Source organism: Condylura cristata, unplaced genomic scaffold (assembly GCF_000260355.1).
Source record: "Condylura cristata isolate star-nosed mole 26May11 unplaced genomic scaffold, ConCri1.0 scaffold00003, whole genome shotgun sequence".
NCBI classification, from domain to species: Eukaryota; Metazoa; Chordata; class Mammalia; order Eulipotyphla; family Talpidae; genus Condylura; species Condylura cristata.
This window is the reverse complement of record NW_004567104.1, coordinates 10,107,067-10,125,401: the sequence shown is the minus strand read 5'-3', so window position 1 is coordinate 10,125,401 and position 18,335 is coordinate 10,107,067. Positions and strand designations below refer to the sequence as shown.

General features: G+C 40.0%; 1 protein-coding gene and 1 pseudogene across 2 annotated transcripts in view; one reads left to right on the top strand and one right to left on the bottom strand.

Annotated features, from left to right (window-relative positions):
• The window catches only part of FNDC3B (fibronectin type III domain containing 3B), a 332,590-nt gene extending 317,143 nt beyond the window's left edge, over positions 1–15,447 (bottom strand). The window contains exon 1 of one of the 2 annotated variants that reach the window (XM_004674965.1): positions 15,290–15,447. The gene's annotated coding sequence lies outside the window, so the exon portion shown is untranslated. The remainder of the gene's footprint in view (positions 1–15,289) is intronic. The other variant, XM_012732895.1, reaches the window with a different exon arrangement.
• Positions 1,808–4,781, top strand: LOC101625454 (annotated as a pseudogene).
• Positions 15,448–18,335: the final 2,888 nt, after the last annotated feature.

Sequence of the window (18,335 nt, the reverse complement as noted above, 5' to 3'; positions counted from 1 at the left end):
TGTTAAGAACTTGTTCAAAGCACTACACAGAGTCCAAAAGTCTTAACAACGCCTTGTAACAGACGCAGCCACTAAGAGATTGAGTAAATTAACCAAAGTCAGAGTCTAAAATCTGCACAGCAGGGTCACAAACTCCATTCTCAGGCTTCAGAGCACATGGGTTCAATCAGCCCACTATAAATGACGATTAAGGATTTATCTTTTTACCAAGAATATTAATTCCAAGTTAAGTGAGTAATTTCCCATGCCCCCCTCCCAATATGGAAACCATATGGATAATCTGCTATTATTTATAGACCAGTGCCAAAAAATTCCCAAGAACAGTTTCTCTAAAAAGGTGTTTCCTTTTATCCAACCTACTTTGTGATTAAACCTTTTGTTTTTTAAAGACTGTCTTTATTTATGCATACAGAACTGGGGTACAGGCCAGAGGTTCAGGGGCAGTGAGAGGATTCACCAGAGACAGAATGGAGAGCAGAACAAGCAGATCTACAAAATACACTGCTGAGGGGAGTAGTGGGTGAGACAGAAGTTTGCTGTGCCATGCAGATCACCTCCTGGGCCTGGGGTCAAACTCACACTCAAGTAGCCACCCACCGCCAGCTTAGCAGTGCTGCACTCCAACCCGCTGAGCCACTAGGGAGGGCCCTGTGATTAAACTTTTCAAGAAAAATCACTGTATGCTTTCATAATAAAAGTTTTATAAAAGTCATTTCTTAACTAAAACTGAAAATTCAATATGCTTATACATACAACAATCTGTGTTCAAAACCATTGTGTAAAAAAGGTTCTTCCTTTTTTCAGAGTAGCTAAGGGCAGCCTAGAATTGTCTGCATGATGACTCAGTGGAAACCACAACTGGGAAAACTTGCCACCCCCCATGGAATATAATGGGAACAAACTCACTGACCCCCATTGATGCTACATCCTTCCCAAGCTCTGGACTCCTCTCCGCTACACATCCCACAACCCTGCTCCCATAAAGCAAATAGGGAAATATCCAAGGCTAGAAAGGCCAACACTTAATGCCCAAAATGACTGTAAATAAGTGAACTAAGGTAAGATGATAGAGACACTTATTTGAATGTTTAGTTCTTTCCTCTTTTCAGCCAATACTTATGTCCTAAATAGTTTGAACAAACTCCTGAGAACACAGAAGTAATTTAAGAAAATCAGTAAAATATAAGTAGGAAGTGGTATTGTTTATACATTTAAACTTAATATAACAAGCAAATGACAACATCTAAAAAGCTATGCTTTAAAATTATTCAGGCTGTTGAAAGTATTATTAAGGTCCAGTTATAGCTACAGTATAGTAATCACTAGTGAATTAAAATGTCAAAATCAAATACAATTGGAAATAACTGTTTCTTCAATAATGAAAATTTTATGGTAAATTAAAATATCTGTTACTAATTAAAGTCAGAAATAAAACATAAACCTTAGAAATTATTCTTTTCCTTCCTCTCTTCCTGTCTTGAAAAAAGACAGCATTTTAAAAATTAAACTTACTAAGAGATTCAAACTACTCATTTTGTAATTTCTCTGAACATAAATGTACATACATGAGCAACTTTTAACAGCCCTTATCCAAAATAAAGTGAATTTCCACCTTTAGGTAATTGTGGTAAAAGCATGTAAAGTTAGAATATTCAAGCTATTTAAAATACAAGCAAACAAAGGTCCTTATCTTAACACATTTTTTTTAGAGGCTTATAACTGTTTTCTTTTCCTCTTAAAGAATAAAATAGTTTTATAAATTAAGTATTTTCTTAAAAGTTAGCTTGATCCCATGATAATGGAAACCATGAGGACAGCAGCCAGCAAGCCCGAAAAGCAGGAAGTAGACAAAGACTTCCCAGTTCCTGGCCTCCAGGTATACTGAAGAGAGCACACTCAGACAGCCTAGCACTGGGGAGCACTTCTCTGGGATGCTCCCCATACGTGCAAGAGTTACCTTTTATAGTCTACCCCTGAAGGAGAAGTTTACAGAAACAAGAGAAAGTGATTCTAACAGTCCTAACTGTGGAAACACAATCCCCAAAGCAGCCCCAGTGTCTTCTGGGCCATGAAGAGCATGTGTGTTGAAGCAACAAGAAACAACTTTTAGGTAATAGTCTTGGGGGCTGAATCTTCATTAGTCTCTTCGTACACACAGCCCCAGGCAAACATAAGGAAAGTCAGGGCCCACTTCAAAGCCTTGTCCTTAACTCACCTTCAGTGAACTCACTTTCTAAAGATGGAGTAGAGAGCTAAATGATTTCTAACAAAGGAAGCATTTAGGGTTGCCAGCTCCCCAGGTTTCACCTGGGTCTTTTGGGAAAGCACAGGGCTCCTCTGAATCCAGAGGGCACCTTTCATTAACCACAGAAGTTGCTGTGAACTCAGAGTTGAAGGACACTCTAGTCGATTTTGTGCTTGTCCCATTCCTATGGCTGCCTTTGGTGCAACCCAACACTACCAACTATTAACTTCAAAAAGAGAAAAGAGGGTAGTATTTTGTATATATGTATAGGAGGATTTGCTTTTCCAACACTACCAACTATTAACTTCAAAAAGAGAAAAGAGGGTAGTATTTTGTATATATGTATAGGAGGATTTACTCTACATAAATTAACATTTTTAAAAAATATCACTGAGAAGAGGGATATAAGATAAACAAAACTGTTTCACCACTAAATGAAAAGGATTCTTTCATCTTCACTACCACTTCTTACCCTGATGCTCTATATATGTATTCACCATATTGAGATTCTTATAGATTACAGGCCATGGAGCATACTTTCACTTTCTGGCTATTTTCACCCCACAGTTAAGATGATATTAAAGAAAACATCTAGGAAAATCCCCTTCTTCAGGGATATCCATAACATTGTCACAAAAGTAAAGTTTAGGTTTGTGTACATAGAGGCATTCAATTAATACTTAGCCTTACCACTCAGCTACATGGAAAACACATATAGACGTGTGTGTGTGTATATGTATGTATAGTTTTCTTTTATGGAAGTGTTAATATGTGACTGGCACTCAACAATTGCTGGTCACAACTATATTTTGCATCTGATTTAGAAGTTCAGTACTTAAGTGATAAGGGATCTCATTCCCATATACAGCTGAAAAGAGCATGTTATCACTTAATCATAAAAAGTATGATAAAATTTTAAGCCTAAACACTTCAAATTCTGCCCTAATCCTGACTGGAGTCCTTTGGTCTCCTATGTACTCTTCCCACCTGACATCCTTACAGCCACGGGGCAAAAATTAAAGGACAGATCACCAAAAGGGATGATTTCCCAAGTTGAGGTTTCTCAAGCTTGTGTGATCATACCACTCACCTAAAACACTTGATATAATAAAGATTACCAGATTCCACCTCAGACATAATGAATAAAAGCCCTGTGCACCCTTGACCCCACACCCACCTCTATAATGCTCCAAAGATTCTTCTCTTCCCTGGAATGCTTTATTTCCACCTTGGTCTGACCAAGGTCATTCTCCTGGGGCTTCTATGATATGCCCTTTGACCCTTTCTCTCCATGGTTTAGTTTAGCATTAAGTACTCTGACCATTAGTCTAGCAGAGTCAACTCACTCAACTGGGCCCCCAACATCTCAACAAAGCACACTTTGGTTCTGTTATTGTTATTTCTAGATTTTCCTTGTAAAACAATCATTTTTAATCTGCAAATCTCTGGAATGTTACCTCTTTCAAAAACAATCTTCTTGATTTATAATCTCCATATTCACTGCAACAGGCAAACTATATATACATACACACACCCACACATATATATCTAAGTCAAGGACCACCACATAAAGGGGGAAAAATTACAAGTTATTGTTCAAAATATCAAAATGGACTAACAATTTAATATATACATAAAGTCCATGTATTCTCTGGACAAGTTTCATTTCTCTAAAATAAGAGTAAATGAAAAGTTAAGTTTGCAATGAAGGTGACTGATGCCCTTGTGTTAACTTATTTAATAAAATATTTATTAGATTCCTATTATGGGAAACTGTAGAAAAACACAAAAATTTCTATATGGCCCATGCTTCAAAGTGATCAAATGACTGCATGCCTGAGAAATACTAAATTTAAATGGCACATTCAACTTGGCACACACCCATCAATCCATCCATCCAATGCACAATTACCAACCACTCATCATGAAAGACCCTAAGGGAGTAATCATCCCTACATTCAAAGGTGAAAGATACATTCAGGAAAAAGCTAAAAGGACAATTGTTCTGAAAAGTACAAAATGTTAAAAGAATTTAAAGAAAATAATTGACTTAAAAAGAGACCGAGACTGAGCGGTGCATCGAGTCTCTGATTGCAGTTTTCCAGAAGTATGCTGGAAAGGAAGGCAACAGATGCACTCTCTCCAAGACCGAGTTCCTGACCTTCATGAACACAGAACTCGCTGCCTTCACAAAGAACCAGAAGGACCCAGGTGTCCTTGACCGCATGATGAAGAAACTGGACCTCAACTCTGATGGGCAGCTGGATTTTCAAGAATTTCTCAATCTCATCGGGGGCCTGTCCATAGCCTGCCATGAATCCTTTATGAAGTCTACCTGTTGCCAGAAGTAAATCTGAGGAGCCTGTCGGCCTGGCCTCCAGACCCCACCTCCTGTCCAGTCCCCCCAGGCCCCCCCAGTTCCTCTCCTCACAACCCATACACACCCTGAGCCAATGTGCCCTCCACCCCATGCAGGCCATTCCTGCTGGTAGTAATAAAGTAATACCAGGTTTTGTTTTTTAACCACAAAAAAAAATAATAATAATAATAAGGTCCTGCAAAATAGAATGGGAAATTCTTTGCTTTTTGGACAGCCCATAAGCAATGAAAAGCACTCAATGAAAATGATGTGATTCTTAATGTTTCCACTAGATATAAAGAAATCATGACAGTACATCTTGATTCTGAGGTGATGGTCCTACCACTCTCTAACCTATCTTAGCAGACCATAAAAATGGCCTTCAATAGCATGAAAGCCATACACATATAAAACAAAGAAAATACACCCATATAAAGTGTAAAACCCAGACATTATCATACCCTCGCAACTTTATATTGTTTTCCATTTCATGTCAAATGCTTTATAGTATATAATATGTAACTTTCTCTGTAAGATGCTATTTGTATGTGAACTTAGCTCCTTTCATCTAACTATTAATCTGATATTTTATTTTTTATTTTCCACAGATTTATTTATTTATGCATACAAGAGCTGGGGTATAGGCCAGAGAATTATGGGGTTGAGAGGCTGAGAGGATTCACCTGTCACGATGAGAGGTCTTGGAAAGGGAGTGGGGTAAGAGGATTCACCAGAGACATAATCGGGAGCAGAACAGACTGACTGAATGAAATACACTGCTGAGGAGAAAATCTGGCAAGATGAGTGGTCCACTGCACCATGTGGATTAGTGCCCTGGCCAGGGATAGAACTCATGTTGCAGTGGCTGCCGATAGCTTCATAGTGCTGAAATTTAATCCTCTGCACCACCATGGAAGCCCTGATATTTTCAATAACCCTAGCATGCACTTTACATATGCTATCTAAGCTTTATATACAGTCATATAACGAAAGCCCTATCCCATCTTTTAATAAGTGGTCTACCCAAACTCAACAGCAATTTCTCAGAAGAAAAAGAAATAGAGAATATTAACTACTATGAAATTATCACACAGACAAGTTCAAATGATTAAAGCCAAGTACTACATGCTTTCCTTTACTCCATGTCTTTCCAAAAGATTTTTGTTTAAGGAACTGAAGAGTGTCAGTAACTAAAGCATTTCCAAAATGAGTATTAATTAAGATGACTTAGACCATTTCCCTAAGAGGAAATCAAAGTTTTTACTAAACATAACAAAATGAAAACAATGTAATAGGTCCAAGTGGACTTACTGCACCCTGGCTTGTATGTGATTTCATGAAGTTCAGGACTGAACCCTACCTTTATATGCCTACATAGTCTGTGGATATTAATAAACTACCTGGTTCATCTAAAATTAAAATGGTTTTTTTTAACCTTCCAGAGATCTACTACTCTCAGATAGTCTCCTCTTAAATTCAAGTCAGTTAATAAGGAAATTCTGCTACTCTCCCCCCCAAAAAAGCCCTAAAGTTGGGGTCCTCCTTTTACTGTGCAAAAGAAGAAAAAGGGTGGGGAAGTATCTGCATCCCTATGCTACCATGGAGTAGACCACTAGGGGAGCAAACAGATAAACTGAAGCCTTGCCAAATGGTTAATTTTTTTTTTTCAGTTTTTTAATAGTAGTACAAAGAAAACACATTTTAACCATAAAGTTCAGTGGGCATCAAGTATATTCATAATGTGATGGTTATCACATTCATTTGCAGAAAGTTTTCATTGTATCAAACAGAAGCACTATAGTCATTAGACAGTAACTCCCTATCCCAGTTCCCTTTACTCCCTGCTAATCACTATTCTAATTTGTCGTTAGAAGTTACCTATTCTAGGCACCTTATATAAGTGAAATATACAGTATTTGTCCATTTTTGCCTGGCTATTTCACTTAGCATAATGTTTTCATCATCCTTCTGCATATGGCATATATCAAAACCTCACATTACTTTTTAAGGACTGAATAATATTCCACCGCATATATGTACATATTGCTTATCTATTTATCTGTACATGAAGACTTTGGATTGTTTCCACATTAATGATGTTATAACAGTGATGTACTAGTATCTGAATCCCTGCTTTTAATTACTTTGGAACTATACCTAGGAATATAATTGCTGATCATATAATTCTATAGTTAACATTTTGAGAAAAAGAAAAACTGTTTTCCAAGACAACTATACTGCCTTACATTCCCAACAGCAATACACTTGGGTTCAATTCAATATACTTTTAAGTGTTTTCTAATTCACTAATTCAGAATAGTATTTACTTCTATTACTTTAAATCAAATTTTTCTTACGAAAATAGCCACAATAGGAAAATCAAAGACTGCAAGGGATATCTAAAGATGTTTAGTTTTTTCCTCTTACAAATAACTTAAGCAATAGAAAACAGAGAAAGTGTCAAAAAAATCTAATATAAAAGAAAAAGGAACATAATAATCTAAATATGTAAGTGCATGTATACTGTAAAAGCTGGTAATATCTGACCCTTTAAAAGTTACATATTGGGGCCCTCCTTGGTGGCACATCGGGTTAAAGCACAGCACTAAGAACCTTAAGCCACTTCTGCATGAATTCAATTCCCGCCTGCCCTGGAGGAGATCCACATGGCGCGGCAGACCTCTCCTAACCCTCATGCTGCTCCCCTCAGCAGTGTACTTCGTCCATCTACCTGTTCTGCTCCCCTCTGTCTCTGGTGAATCCTCTCACCCTCGCATCTCTGGCCTGTACCCCAGTTCTATATAAATAAATAAATAAATCTTTTTTTTAAAAAAAGTTACATATTGGACTACCTTATGTTTGAATAACTGGATGTAAACTCTCCTTATATTTCCAAAAGAATTTATTCTTCTTACAAGTCAGTTCACACAGTACCTGAAAATAATCTCCCTAGGAAAGTCTGGCTGTAGTAAACAGAGGGAAGGATGATGTGTAATTATCTTATCTAAATAATATTTGAGGAGATTTCCACAACTTTGCATGATTGTAGAAGGTGGGCAGCTAAAAGCAATAATGATTTAATACCTGTTCTCACCAATTGGACATAAAGTACTTACAGGTGAGGAAAGAAATTAACAAGCAGCAAAACAACAGTAAGCAGTAAAACTGCAAAACAGGCAAAGATGGTGTCTATTGGTATAGGTAAGGAAGAACAGGGAAGATGGAAATTTGCTTATTGCAAATCTGTATACAAAAATAGGGATGTAACTTTTGCTAGTACACTGTTCCCAGTTCATGCAACAGCACTAAGAAAATCAGCATCTACTTCATGATGATCCATTGACTCTGAAGGGCTCTAATCTAGGAGAAGCCCAATTTCAACCCATACTGCAGTTCTACATTGCTTTTAAGTAAACTTGACTTTTTCAAGGTACTTAAAAGTAGTTTGTTCTTCTAATTAGGTTAATATTCCACTTATGATACTGAACTGCTGTTATACAGAAAAACCTTTTCATATAAATAGGAATCCAAACTTTATCCTACACTTGCTTGGATAATTGCAAATTCCTAATTAGTTACAGTCAGAACAATGGAGTTATTTTTTTATATATAGAGAGATCCTTCTTTTACTAGCTGTGGACAATCTGACAGTCCCTTAAGAATAAATTAAATATTTTTCCTGGGATTTTTTTTAAATCTTCAATTATTTCTCAAACATATTTGCTCACATTTAAAGACAATGTGTTTAAAATTATTTCACAGAAAGCATTTCATAGTTTAATATATTAGTTTGTCAACTTATGTTAAGCAAATTTTTCTGATACAAAATCTTCATCTTCCAGAGTCAAACAAGGATGTATTGTAAATCTTGAATTATAATATAAATTTAATTTTAAACATAATCTTAAGGTACACCAATGTTAGTATTTCTCAGATTCACAAAAGAGTAAAATGATGAAGTTGCCACCATCCTGTCCAAGTAGTTTGGTGGTAGACAGTGTTCTCTACAAAAACATTCTAAAAATATGAGTAAAATACTTTAAGTGAATAGAAAAATGATTTGCACTTACCCCCCAAAAAGTCAGAAGAGAGTAACTATTCTGTTAACAAACAACCTAGTCTAGAACTCAATATATGCTTTCTAAGTCAATACACAAGTGAATGAAGTAAAATTACATTTTAATTTCAAATATAATCAGTTAGTACCTGCTCATGTGAATTACTGATACTTAGCATCTCAAATAATGCTAACTAAGGCTCAATACCATCACACTAAAATCTTCTCCCAGATATTTAAAACTGAGAAGCAGTTGTAACGATATCACAGAAAATAAATATATTAGCAGTCAATTCTAAATGGACAGTTTTGCCAAAGGCACTGAAATTACAATCAAAACACTGTAACTGCAAATCTCAACTGCGATCACAAAAAAAGATTCAAGGACTGATCCACTTTAAAACTGTATTTATACACACACCTGTAAATAGCTAATCAGCACAGTCCACTTACCAGATTAATATAGGATGTTTAAAAACCTCCCTATCCACCAATCCCTAACCCCACTAACAGCCCTATCACCTACCTCTGGTCTCTGAAGATCATCTTTGACACCAACATGCACCACAAACAACTCCCAGCTGATAAGCTTGTGGTAGGGATGAGTCTCTCCTTGGCTGTACTTCGTAAAGCATTAAAATACCATCAAGTCAGCTTGCAAAAGAGCCAGTGCTTGGCTTCGACAGAAACCTCTCTTTGCCTAGTCACAATGACTCAAGTATTCACTGCCTTTTTAAAAGATACCAAGCCATACCATACTACAAATTTTAAAGCAAACCTGTATATGTGTACAACATTAAGAATGTTTTACTATATTCAAAGGCATTCAGAGTAAACTGATTAAATTTCTCAAACACATAAATGCATTCCCAACAGCTGTGAAGGATGAGAATTTAAGGTTTCCTTAAAACATATGGTCTTGCCACTAAAGCTTTAATTTAGTGGACTAACCTTGTTAATGCATTGGGCGAAGGGTGGGGTATAAAAGAGTTGTGATTTTTCTTAAAATGTTAAGGCAGGCAGGTTGCAAAGATTCCCCTATATAATGATTACTTTCCCCATTCTTGGTTGTAATTTTTTAAAGCTCAAATAACAGGTTTACTAAGATAATATGCAAGGAATAAGTTTTATGACTCTATCATTCAGTAGTGGAAATTCCTTTGAGACTGAACTTTTCCACCTCCACCTAAAATGACCCTGAATCAAGCCAGCCTGGCTGTCCATTTCAGCTATGCTAACATACAGTGGACATCTAAGGAACATGTCCCAAATACGTGAAGCTTGCACAACTTAAGGATAGTAGAACTTTTGAGAGATCACAAATCAACTACTGTTTTCCTTTAGGCATGAGGAGAAAATGAAATACAGCAATCCAAAGCTTGAAGCTTTATACTCATCACAAAAGGAAAAATAAATCATTTTTCCAAACACTCAAGCAAAACTTGGAGATCTCTGAAAATTTGCAAAGTAATACTGTATGTAGGAACAGATAGTTTTAAAGTTTGGGAGATAATAACCTACAAAGTTCATGTAAGATTTTTCCAAACAATTTTCAGTATAATGACTCAATCCCTGTGACAACCATTTAAAAAATGGTTATGGGTGAGTTGTTCACCTTATATTAAAATGCAAAAACCCAGAGTATGAGAAGTTCAAAAGTCTGCCAAGGACACATAATTAAAAAGTAAATTAATGCCCTCCCTGGTGGCGCAGCGGGTTAAAGCACAGCACTGAGAATCTGAGGCCACTTCCGCATGAGTTCGATTCCCGCCTGCCCCGGAGGTGACCACATGGCGTGGCAGACCTCTCCTGCCCCACCCGCTGCTCCCCTCAGCAGTGTACTTCGTTGATCTGCCTGTTCTGTTCCCCACTCTGTCTCTGGTGAAGCCTCTCGCTGCCCCTGAGCCTCTGGCCTGTACCCCAGTTCTGTATGCACAAATAAATAAATCTTTAAAAAAAAAAAAGTAAATTAAGTCCTTGATAGACTAGATTCTGATTATTTCCAATTGATGACACTCAGATGCATCAGATGCAACATATACGATTCCTTTTATTTGTCCATCATGTCAGTCACTGCAGATCATAATAAATCTCTCACGTATATTAGCCACCTTGTATGTCCTACAAATCCAACCATACATTTCAGCTAAATCACATTTTCCTATATTTGTCAATCCTATTAGAGTATGGTTCTTTATTCTGAACCATATTGAAAGGACAATGTTCTCAATAGTCAGGATGTGTATGAACAGGTGTTCAGCTCTCTGAACAGTCTCATTAACTGATGCTTACCTGTAGTTGAATGTGTGCCTTTCAAAGCACTGACGCTACACAATCCACATAACACTAAAATAATATCAACAATTTAAAGTTGACTTACTAGCAATGGTCTTTCAGGATCATATAATGCTCTTGAGTTATGAACTATAGCTACCCTTGAACATAAAATAAATATGCAAGGAATAGCAGATTCAGATGTTTTTACTAAATCTAGGCATTACCTCTTTAAAAAGCCTAAATAACATAATTGTTCATCATTTGTATTTTCCTGAAAGTATGTCAAAAATTAATTTAAAAGATATTGGGTTATTGGATATTTAAAGATGGAAACCAGGAAAATGAATGTTTACTTTAAGAAGAGCTAGAGTTTTCACTGTTTCATGTATGAGAGAACTGGTGAAAGAAACTAAAGTGCAACAGATGATATTAAATTCACTAATCAGAAAACTATTTGACAATTTGCCAGAAAGTGTCTTCCTTGTGGTTTATTTTAATATTAATTATACTCACTTTTTCATAGTAAATAAGACTAATTTTAATTCCTCAGATTAAGTTTGCAGGTACAGAAGAAAAAAAGAACAGTTTGGCTGCATTTACTATTTACCTGACACTTATGAGATCATTTGAGAAGTCACCCAATGAACAGGAAAACATGGGAACCCCCAAATGGTGATTTTTCACAGTACCTGCTATCTGTACTACCTTTTTACTAAAATAACCAATAAGCTCTGACTGCCTTTTCAGTGATGGTATAAATAATCAGTTCAATCAAACAAGAAAATCTCAATTAAAAGTAAGCATTTACATGTAAATGATATATAAACTTTTTAAATAATAATAACATAGTATCCACTCTATACAAAAGCAGAATGAAGCTATAACTAACACTGCATTTATATTCCATTTAAGGTCTGAATCTAAGCATCTTTTGATGGTGTGAAAGAAAGTAAACTGAACCAGGAGATCTAAAAATGCTTATGATCCAGTTAAACAAGAACAGACTTAGGAGTCAGTTCTACATTGCCATCACCAATGTGGTAACCACTAGCCACAAGAGCAGTTTAAAAAATTAAAATAAATAAAGTTTAAAACATTCCTCGGGCCCTCCCTGGTGGTGCAGTGGGTTAAAGCACAGCAGTGAGAAGCTAAAGCCACTTCAGCATGAGTTCGAACCCTTGCCCAGTCCTAGGGGTGATCCACATGGCGAGGCAGACCTCTCCTGACATGCCCACTGCTCCCCTCAGCAGTGTACTTTGTGAGTGGGCCTGTTCTACGCCCCACTCTGTCTCTGGTGAATCCTCTTACCGCCCCTGCCCCTCGGGCCTGTACCCCAGCTCTGTATGCATAAATAAATAAATGTTTAAAAAAAAAATTTCTCAGCTTCATTAACCACATTTCAAACATGTGCCTGGTGCTGCCATATTGGACATCATAGATAAAGAACCACTTCCATTATCAAATAAAATTCTATTAGTGCCTTTAATAGTAATGTGATCTTAAGGAAGTTACTTAATATTTGTGAACCCAATGTCCTCGTCTATAAAATGTCCATAATATCACCTAAGTTGAAATACTGTTATTAAAGTTTGGTAAGATAATATATAAAAAGCACAGCATACCCTTGCTTAGTATACAAGAGACACTCAAGAAAGAATAGCTATTAAAACAAGATTATATTAGATTTTGATCTATTATGGCAACCCTGACATGTTACTTCCCTTCCCTGGATCTCATTTTGCTAAACTAGAAATTTAGGAAGTTCTTCTGGTTAACTTCTAAGGACCCTAACAAATTCTACTGTATTAAATGATGTGTTATGCAAAATAGGATCCAAATTCCTACTGAGTAAACTAGTACCTGGGCTCTTGACAGAGCCCCAGCATTCCTCCAGAAACTCCAGAAGACTGACTCTCCAAGCCCATGGTCTGATGTGAGCTATTTATAATGTCTGTCTAAAAAGGTTACGGGAATATCTTTCTGAAATTGTATATACTGTAATTAGAAGCTGCAACCCCCTATTCCATGATGATATCTTGCAGTTTTAAAAATCTCTTTTAAATGAACACTATCGTTACAGATGAATTTCTTTTAGATGCATTTAAACCAAACACTTTAAAGGCGCATACCCGTTTAAAGGCAATTTTGTAATGACTGGTTTTATTTTTTTTTTTTAATCAGCTATGCTTTTTATTCTTAGCCAGCTTGTGGGTGACCAGCTAGTATCTAAACAAAGTGAGAATTATATCTTCATGGGTGAGGTGCCTTTGCAGAACAAAAAAAAAAAAACTTGCCCCAAGGAGTTACCATAGTTAACAGCTGCTCCCAAGGAGCCAGGAAATTTACTGACTGGTCTAATGAGGGGGAACCAAGGGCCCCCACAAGAACAAACACAAAATCCTGACCACCAGGCTGCAATGGGTCGTGGGCCTCCTCACACCACTACTCCAGTCTTAACTGGAGAGTGGAAGAGCAATTCAGACAGTAGAAATCAGTGCACAGCAGTGCATTTTTGCCCAAGGCCTGAAGTCTTAAAAAAAAAAAAAGTGTTATTCCAGAGCAGATTCCTTTTCTTCCGGGTCTGTCTACTCCCTCTGACTCTGCCACAACCACCAAGCCTCCCCTCTTCCCAATGCCTCACCTCTCTCCCCAGTTTTTAAAAAAAGTGACTTATTCCTTCTCCCATAGCTTTTCTCAGCAGGGCCTGGAAACTGGAGGAAATTCAAATCAAATTAGCTGCACATTAAAAAAACAAACAGACAAGCAATCGGGATGCCCACCCAACAAAAGATCTCACCCTTTCCAAAATATGATTAAGCCTGGGGGAAGAAGGGCTGAAGAGACAAACCATTACATCTGGCGTCGGCCTTTTGCAGCCAAATTCCAAATTTTGTTTCAAGAAAATGCTGGACCGAAGGGAAAAGAAAAAGTAGGAACTTTTAAGCAGTAACTTTACGTGCAACCAGCAGAGTCTGGTTAAAGTGCCACTGTCTCCCTTCATTTGGATGGCAGGGTTGAAGTATAATTCAGAAAGCTCCCACTAGACCCGCGCACTCCTGGAAGCCTTCCCGCCAACGGCGCCGCCCGGCGGCCCAGCTCCATCTCTCGGGACACCCGGCCGTGGTACTAGCGCTCCCAAGGGGCGCCGGTACCTGGACCTTTGGGAAAGTTTGCCGGCACAGCCCGAGGCCCCACTTTCCGCCCAGAGTGACAGGCCCTTCCCACGCCGGCCGGCCCCCGCCCCGCCGCAGGCACCAGACGGTCGGGTCTGCGCCAGCCCCTCCCGACAGCTTCGGGAGGGACGCAGATTTCACCCACCCGTCCCACCCCCACCAGCCGGGGAGCCCCTCGGGATGACAGACTGACCGGAGTTACGTGGCCCACACACAGGGTCGCCCGCTCCTGCCCGCCGCGCCCCGCTCCCCAGCCCGAGCTTCCAGCCGACAGACTCGCCGAGTCCGGCCGCGGTCGCCAGTTACCGCCCCCAGCCCGGGGGGAGCCCGGGGGGTAGGACAGGGAGGGAGGACGTGGCGCGCACCGAAGTGGCCAGCGGCGAGGCGGGGAGTGTCCCGGAGAGGCCCGGCCGGGGGCGGGGGACTGGGGGTCGGCGCCGCTCCCGGGCTGCGGGCCGGGCTAGCTCGGGCTCCCGACCCTCCCGCGAACCTCCTCCGGGGTCCCGGGTCCCAGCCCGCCCCCGCCCGACGCGGAGAGGCGGCCCGAAAACTTCCAGCCTCACTTCGCACGCCCACCCTCCTCCCTCCACCATATGGAAATCTACAGCCTCAGAAAGTGACACGTCGAAGATTACTCGGCCCCTCCGCCCGCCCGCCCTCCCCCTCCCGGGCAGCGTTCCTGCCGCGGAGATTCCGGGAGGGGGAGCGGATTCCTCGGACAAAATCTACAGGGAAGGCAGGGGATGGGGGGAGGGCGAGCCCAGAGCCACTGCCCAGATTTTTTTTCCATCAACAAGAAGAATTTGCCCGTTTTTTCCCCCTCTCCAAGCCCTAGCCAGCTGGAGGGACAGGCGGGGGACCGTATCCGAACGGGACGCGGCCCCAAAGCGGAGGCCGACCCCACTCCCGGGCCCCGCGTTCTCGGGGTGCCCCAGCAAACGCGAGACGCCCCAGCACTCTCGCGCCAAGTTTGTCCCGGGAAACCCGGCGCGGCCGGAGCGCTCCCGGACAGGAACGCACTTTGGCGGACTCAGCGTCCGGCCGGGGCTTTCCAACGCGCCCAGATCAGGCGGCCCAGGTGCGGGGTCCCGATTCCCACCGCCGCCCCCCCCTTCCCCGCCACCGCCCCCCCTCCCTCCCTCCCCACCACCGCCAGCCTGCCGCCCCGCACGCCTTACCTTCTCCTGGGCTGAAACGCGGGGCTCCAGACGCGCCACACACCGGGTCGCCTACGCCTACCCAGCTGGCAGCCCCGAGGATTCCTGCTGCCCCCTCCGCCGCTCCCGCCGTAGCGCCGCTGTTATTCTCCTCCGCCTTCTTCGGCCACCGACGCCGCTCAAATAACTACCAGGAGGGTTTGATGGGGGATTCCGCCATGTCAATGATGTCGGGACCACATGGGGATTTGGGGCCCGCCCACTGCCGTAAACTGTTTAGTATAACCGCCGCCACAATCTCAGGCTCAGAAGCTGTGGGGAGCTTCCATTGCTCCCCAGGCCTGAGTAACCAAGCAGAAATTCTTTTTGGTTCAGTCAGTGTAAAGAAGCAGGAGGCTTAGAGGAACAAACAACTCGAAAAGCGACGAGGCATATTCTGCAAAAGATCACCAAAACACTTATATAAATGCAGCGTTTGCTGGATAATAACCAGACCAAAGATTCTATGGCATTTCTTCACTTACACATGCATTTTTAAATCCCACTACAATCTTGGGAGCTATTTTGTCACTCCCTCCTCTAACTCTCACAGCACTTTGTTCATAAGGCTAATATAGCATGAATTTTATACTTTACTTAACATGTCTATCCCTCACTCAGTACCACATGCTCACAAAGGCAGACCCTGTTCCTTAACTCCGCGGTATTTCAGTATCTGTCAAATGTAGTACATTGCATAGGCCTCAGTAGGACACATTGGGTAATTTAAGTTTCTATTCAGTAAATCAAATATAATGTATGACTTGTACATGCTCAAAATGAGTACCAGAGTGCATTCCATCTCACTCCTCAACGTATCCTAGAGACAAGAGGGCAGGTATTACTCAAAGAGGACGTTTCCTCCTTAGCTTTCCAGATATTCTAAATAATTACATTCAGTCTCAACTTTTAGGCTACAAAGTAATGAGTGGCCAAAAGCAACATATTACTTCACTAACCTAAATATATATTAACAGGGATGGGGGTAATAACCATTTGTTAGATCAAGTTATTGTGTACAGTATCGTATTAAAGCTCAAAGAACATAAAAGAATACTGAGTAATAACTCCTTTCTTTGTGGAATTTGCATTTCTTTTTTGAAGAGGGACAGGGACAGAATGACACATCCAGGTAAATGGGTCCCTTCCACATTTCTAGCTTTTCCCCAAAGTGGCTCTTGAAGACATCTTGGAAAGCATACTTCTGATCCTGGGTCCTAGTCTGTATGGAAAAAAAAAAACACTGGTTTTCCAGTTTTCCTGACTCAATTTCCCCCTCACCAGGCCCTGGAGCCCAACTGAACTCTCCTAAGTCCCAAGCACACCTCCATCCCTTGTGCTTGCTTTCTTTCCTTCTGGGACATTTCTTCCTCTTCCCTATCTTAAGCCCATTTATTATCATTGTGCTCCAGCTGAAGCCATTCCCTCCCTCCCCATACTCTCATAGTTTTTTTCTCCACAGCTTCTTAATTCTTTTCAGTTATTCTCGCTTTGCTCTGAAACCACTGTTTATGCCATCCACTTGACAGGGTCTTGTTCATTTTTGTATTCCCAGCATCAACTTAGTATTGTGCTTTGGATAGAGTACACCCTTATAAATGTTTGTTGAATAATTAATTATAAAGTATGTGGAAGAAATTTGAATAACTAGATAAATGGCAATCTTCAGTGGGTGGAAGGTTAAATTGATGTGTTGAAGGACAGACTTGGCTAATGAGGTAAGAACAAGCTGGAGAATTCAGAAAACAGAAGTATTTCTGCCTGTTTCTTCCACTATACTGAATTTGTTCTAATTTATAGAAATCAGTAAATGTAAAATGCAGTGCATTTTTTTACTGTATCTTCATATGTGTGATGTCATTTTTTCCTTCATTACTTATCCTAACACCTAGCACCGGTTTTGGCACAGAATAGATACCTAATTAATGTTCGCAAAATGAGAGGAATATAGTGTAATGAAAGAGCATGTAAATTATAATCAGACAAAAGATAGTGACTTTGGGCAAGTTATTAGAGCGCTCTGAACCTGGGATTTCTTGCTTATTTAGTAGTGATATTATTCTGCTCAAGTTGTAAGAATTAAACACCAATAAATACTGATTCCTCCTTAAATGAATGAGTGATATCTTTCCAGAGGGGATAAATAAGACAGAAAATGGAAGTATCAAGGAAAAAGGTGGAACTTTTTAAGAGAGTTCTCTACTGCACATTGAGGACTTACATTTAATTGTGTTTTCTGTGATTGAAAGGTATGAAGTGATTAACACAGGTTTTAAGATAGGTTATACTGGCAGCCAGATGTAGACCAAGGCACCTATCAGAACCATGGCAACCTACCTGAGAGATGATGAAGTCTTAGCCAAGCATGATGGTTCTGGAGATGAGATGAGAAGCCTCAGTCCATGGCAGTGATTATTACTATCACTAAGTCATCTGCCATCTTAGGTTCCAAATTATGGAACCATGGTCATAACTCAAAGCCTTTGCTGCAAAAGGCAGTTTAGGGTTTACTCAAATACAAAAATTAACATCCAAATGAAGTTAAAGCCTATACCAAATATAGTCTTGTAAACCCATCATTCCATGGAAAGTAACTTGAATAAAAAAAAAAAAGATTCAAAGCCATACTTCCTGATTTCAAACAACTTACATTATAACAAAAGAAATACAACTCTAATACATAAGAAAGCATGTGTTTTGAACTGGTATTGGAAAGGTCTCAAACCATAAAATTCTGAACACTTCTTTAACTTCAAGATTTTTCTATTTGAATCTCTTTCTCAAATATCGCTAAGACTAGTAGTACGGAAAATAGAGCCAAGTCAAATACTAAGTCTCAATATCTTTCCCCAGCATATAGCTGGGTTTACTGGATTCAGTCAGGCAGGCTCAGTCTTGCCTCTAATCTTGAAACCCAATCTTAACCTTAGATAGAGGGCATTAACTCTTTGCAATTACTTCTTGTTCTAATGCCCTGAGCCAGATCTGATACCAGCTTCAATATCAACATTGATGAAGAGTCAATTAA